Source organism: Marmota marmota, unplaced genomic scaffold, assembly GCF_001458135.2.
Source record: "Marmota marmota marmota unplaced genomic scaffold, marMar, whole genome shotgun sequence".
In the NCBI taxonomy this organism is placed as follows: domain Eukaryota; kingdom Metazoa; phylum Chordata; class Mammalia; order Rodentia; family Sciuridae; genus Marmota; species Marmota marmota.
The window spans coordinates 743874-749748 of NW_026000255.1; the positions used below are offsets into that span (position 1 = coordinate 743874).

The following is a 5875-nucleotide window of genomic DNA, read 5'->3' on the forward strand; positions in this document are numbered from 1 at the left end:
GGAAAGGGAGAGAGAAGGGAAATTGCATGGAAATGGAAGGAAACCCTCATTGTTATACAAAATTACATATAAGAGGATGTGAGGGGAAAGGGAAAAAAATCAAGGGAGAGAAATGAATTACAGTAGATGGGGTAGAGAGAGAAGATGGGAGGGGAGGGGAGGGGAGGGGGGATAGTAGAGGATAGGAAAGATAGCAGAATACAACAGTCACTAGTATGGCAATATGTAAAAACGTGGATGTGTAACGGATGTGATTCTGCAATCTGTTTACGGGGTAAAAATGGGAGTTCATAACCCACTTGAATCAAATGTATGAAATATGATATGTCAAGAGCTTTGTAATGTTTTGAACAACCAATAAAATAAAATGAATTAAGGACTTACTCTAGTCGTTGCGGACTTGCTTTGATTGGGCAGGCCATCTGTCACAATACAGTGGTGAGCGTGAATTGAGCATGAAGCCTCCCTTCACTGGGATGGACCTCAACAAGGGTGAGATTTTCAAGGATGAGCTGGAACCCGAGTATAATGAATGTAGACTTGGAGCTTGTATCCACAGGAGGCAGCATCAAGACTGGGTCTAGATAGGCTGACCAGCTGCTAAGGCAAGCATTGAGCTTGAGTCTACAGGGGCAGACCAGGCACTCTGACACCAGAGTTAACTGAATGGGGTTGGAGCCTGAGTATACAGGAGCTAGCCTGGTGGGTGGGTTGACTTATTACTTAAAGTTACAGGGGCAGGTCTATATCTTGGATCCACAGTGGCCGGCATGGAGCTTGGGTCTGCAAAGTTGTTTCTGGAACAAAACAACTGGAGTCTAGCACTGGAATCTACGGGGATAGGCCTGGACTCTGGTCTCCTGCAGGAGGTCTGGACCCTGTGCTCCCTGGAGTCAAGTTCAACTAGGACTGACCTAGAACTTGGGGTCAGTCTGATGCTGTGGCCATTGCGTTCATATTGTCTGGTCTGGAGCCTAGGATTGCAAGTGCAGGTCTGGATCAAAGAGCCACTGGGACTGACCTCTCAATATTTATTTCACAACATCTGCTTTAACTACTTATTGAACAAATTATAGAATTATTTTATATTTTAATATATGAGCCATAATAGTATGGAATTTTCAGATTTACTAGATACTTAGAAAAAATGCATTTATTTTTATTGTAATTCAGATGATAATGTTATCTCTTCTACATCCCTGTAAGAATCATTACACTAGAATATAATACAAAATGTACCTATAAATCTCTAAGGAAATTCTCTATCAATTCATGAACTTTATTAAGATCTTCTTAAAGTTTTTATTTTTTAAATGTAGATTGACACAATACCTTTATTTTATTTTTTTATTTTTATGTGGTACTGAGGATTGAATCCAGTGCCTCTCACGTGTTAGGCAAACACTCTACCATTGAGCCACAACCCAGCCCTTATTAAGATCTTCACTAACCGGGCTTGGTTGCAGATGCCTATAATCCCAGTGGCTCAGGAGGCTGAAGCAGAAGGATTGTGAGTTCAAAGCCAACCTCAGCAAAATCAAGGCACAAAATCAAGGGTCTCAGTGAGACCCTGTCTCTAAATAAAATACAAAATAGGGCTGGGGATGTGGCTCAGTGGTCTAGTGCCTCTGAGTTCAATCCCTGGTACCCCTACCCCATCCCCCCAGGAAAAGATCTTCACTAAATTTTTCTCAATATCCTTGTATTTTTTCACCATAATTTTTATAAATGTTTTAATTAGGATAACCTATGTAATACTGAGCATTTTAGAAGGAAAGTAGAATATTAGAAAAGCAAATGAACCATCTTAACCAAACAAATAGGATGTAGAAGAACATGGGATAAGGATTTATATAACATGATACAAGCACCCTAGAAAAATTGGCAGTAAATTGAAGAAAATGTACTGGGAACTTCATTCTTTTTAAGATTTTAGGCATGTCTCCCTTCGTTGATATATTCACAGTACAGTGAAGGAAAGTAGTCATTTGTAGGAAAAGGCCAATTTTTTCTAATTTTGGTACTGTATTATATTTGGACTTCTTATGAAATATTTACTTAAAATTCACAACTTACTAGATTTTAGTCACATATCTCTAACAGCAATGAGAAACAAAATTTATAAGGACCTTTATTAGACCTGTGAAATTTTAAAGTATACAGTAAGGACTGGTGTCAACAAAAGAAAGCACAGGTTGGTTACTGCAAGACAATATCATGGGTGTTATCTGCTTTGATGAGTTCACATGGCCCAGGCTTCAATCTGAAAAGTCTACAACCTGATCTTACATATGTCCTAGAATTCATCCAAATTCAGGAAGTGAAATCATACTTATTACATCCTACAACTGAAATATTTTTAAACAATGCAGAAGTACAATTTATTAATTTGTAATAACAAATGCAATTACCATACAGGACAGATATATCATTCAAGCAAGAAACACCCCACTTTCCCTTTTAAACAAGTTATATGAGAAGCAAAGTTTTAGAAGAGCTCTTGAAAAAGAGCTTGATAAAGATTTTGATTCAATGAAAATCACAGAATGCTAACAACTTGAATCTTTCTTGATATCTGGTATTATATTTGACTGCAAAATGAAAATTTATCTTTTAGGTGGATCATTGGTTGCTACCACCCTAAGCATATTTTTAGCAGAAAACAGCTGCGATGTTTCACTTTTGTGGTTCTTGCTTTACATCATTGATCAATCAGCCCCAATATTTGCCCATGACCATTTTACACATTCTTATGTTCTTTAAAAATATATATACTTATTTAAACAAATAAAAAATGAGTGCAGTCAAGCTATGTATAACCTAAATAATATATATAAAAGTCCTATTGCTGTGGAAAAGGAAAAAAAAGTCCTATCGCCACCAAACTTTTAACATTCCTTGGTCCTCCTCTATGTCCAAGATTAAAACATAGGTATCAGGGGCTGGGGTTCTGGCTCAATGATCCAGTGATTGCCTAGCATGTGTGAGGCACTGGGTTTGATTCTCAGCACTGCATATAAATAAATAAAATAAAGATCCGTTGACAAATAAAAATTATTTTTAAAACATAAGTACCAGTTCTTTCTAGATAATTTTCAATGTATTTGAATGTAGACATATACAGTACTTACAATAACATAAAGTTTTAAACTTAGAATATGACTTAGAATATGTAATAGAAATTATATCATCAAAACCTTCTTCTCTACAATTTTACTTTACCCACATGAGAAGGTCTTAATGACTTTTCTTTATCAACATTGATTTACTAAAATACTTCAACTACCTCATAATATTACATTGTACGTCAGCATAATTTATAGGATTAGTCTTCTGTTGAAGTCATTTACCATGATTGCAACTTTTATTAAAAACAATGAAGTTATTAATAAGTGGTAGCATTTACATAAGCTCCACAAGTGTAATATAAGTCAAAATACACAAACATTACATTTAGAATGCTGTTAAAACACATTAAAATTTTACACTTTCATGGAGAGCACATAATTCACACTATATTTATAAATAATAGATATTCTGGAGACATTTGACTGTTGCAAATATGATGGGAAAGGAGTGAAGTAAAAAAAAATTGATCATTACAGGCCATGTATATTTTGTACTCTATGAACTGTATGTTCTATAATCTTTTATAATTTTTATGCTACTAGATTTGATAACAAAGCTACAATGTCACATAAATAATAAATAGCATTGGACCACATAGTACTGCAAAAGAACTTTTTTAATGTGTTTTTTAAATGACTCCAAAAAAGGAAATAATAATTGAACACATGAAAATCATTTTAAATATAAAAATGTTGAGTTTATTCAGTCTTCCAAAAAGCCTATATAGGTATAAACCAATAATCCCCAAATACACACCACAAAAAAAAAATAACTAAAAAGAAAAAAACAACAGTCTATGAGAAAAAGAAATATGTTTCAATTTATTGGTAAAACACTCATTTCTATCATAAGAAGGCAAAGACATACAGTAAATATTGATAAATCAGCCAAGTAAAATAATTCTCAACACAGTAAAAAGATTAACTATCTTCCCCAAATAAAGTGCAGGATATAATAAAAAATGTAAGTTGTGCTACACTGTGTTTGAGGGAAATGGGACAAAGAACAGAAATATCATAATGTCAAAATTAATCCTAATTTATATAAGTAAAAAGAACAAATAAAAAGAAAAACCTGCACAAATAAAAAATAAAATAAAATGCTTAGCATATTTTATGTGTTCAATGATACTTAGATGTTCTTACTTTTTATTCATACCATGAGGTTCATGGTTCCTCGTGGTCATAGCAAACTATTCCTAGCCACAGGATCTTCCCAAACCTCTTATTATTCAAGGCTGTTGTTTAAATTTTAAAAACTTATGCAATTATTTACCTTGATATTCAGCTTTCATGCTGGCTGTACTTTTTATTCACTTTGTATAAGTATCTTACACTGTCTCTGAGCTCACAGAATGAGACCCCTTTCTCCTCTTGGTACCTAATGATGGACAAACTCTCCCCACCTGTGTTCCACTGTTCTGTACTATACAAGAAGCCTTTGGCTGGACTCTTTTCATGGTTTGCATGTGAGGTGCTCCCGAAAATCTCATGTGTGAGACAGTGGAAGAAGGTTTAGAGATGAAATTATTAGGTTACCAGAGCCTTAACCCAGTCAGTGAATTCATCCTCTGATAGGGATTGAATGATATCTGAAGTCAGGTAGAGTGTGGCTGGAGGAGGTGGTTCATTGGGGCTGTGCCTTTTGAGTATATATATTTTGTATCTGGCGATTTTAGTCAGTTTGTGTTTGTCTGTCTGTCTCTCTGTCTCTCTGACCACACTCTTCCACCATGATGTTGAGCCTCATCTGGAACCCAGAGGAATGGAGCTAGCTGTCTATGGACTGAGACATCTGAAACCATGAGCCCCCAAATAAAGTTTTCCTCCTTAAAATTGTTCTCATCGGGTCTTTTAGTCATAGCAGTGAAAAAGTTAACTAAAACACTTCTTCCCTCACTTTCAGCTCCAAGGAATTTGCTTCTTAAAAGTTAATGGATCAGGGGCAGGGGCTGTGGCTCAGTGATAGCTCACTTGCCTAGCATGTGTGAGGCACTGGATTTGATTCTCAGCACCACATATAAATAAAATTTTTTTAAAAAAGGTCTATCAACAACTAAAAAATAAATTAAAAATTTTTAAAAAGGTAATGGATCAGGCCAGGTATATGCCTATAATCCTACTGGCTAGGGAGGCTGAGGCAAGAGAATCCTGAGTTCAAGGACAGCCTCAGCAAAAGTGAGGCACTAAGCAACTCAGTGAGACCCTGTCTCTAAGTAAAATACAAAGTAGGGCTGGGGATGTGGCTCAATCTTGGAATGCCCCTGCGTTAAATTCCCAGTACCCCCTCCCCTAAAAAAGGTAATGAATCAGAGGAGTACAGGAAGTGGAAAGACTGCAGGAGAGAGGAGGGATAGGAAAAGAGAGAAATGGTGGGATAAAAACTGACCAAATTATCCTATGTACATATATGAATATATCAAAGTGAATTTAACCTTTGTTTATCTATAAAGTACTAATTTAAAAAAAAAACAACTACAAATAAATAGAAGGAAAACCCAGTAGAGAAAAGGGAACTGGAGAGGGAGGAGGGATGAAAGGGGGAAGTACTAGGGACTGAATTGGAGTAAATTATATTCTATGCTTGTATGAATACGTCAAAATGAACCCCAATATTAAAAAAAAAAGTCATGGAAAAAAGAGCAGCTATATCACAAAAAAAGAAAAAGGAAAAAATAGTGATTGAAGTACAATATGGAAAAAACAGAGAATGTGTAAGGGAAAAGAGAGAGAGAGAGAGAGAGAGA

At 35.6% G+C, this 5875-nt stretch overlaps 1 protein-coding gene across 1 annotated transcript in view; it reads right to left on the reverse strand.

The window, feature by feature from the left end:
* The window catches only part of Nbdy (negative regulator of P-body association), a 95557-nt gene that overhangs the window by 17756 nt on the left and 71926 nt on the right, over positions 1-5875 (reverse strand). The gene's annotated exons all lie outside the window — the stretch shown is intronic.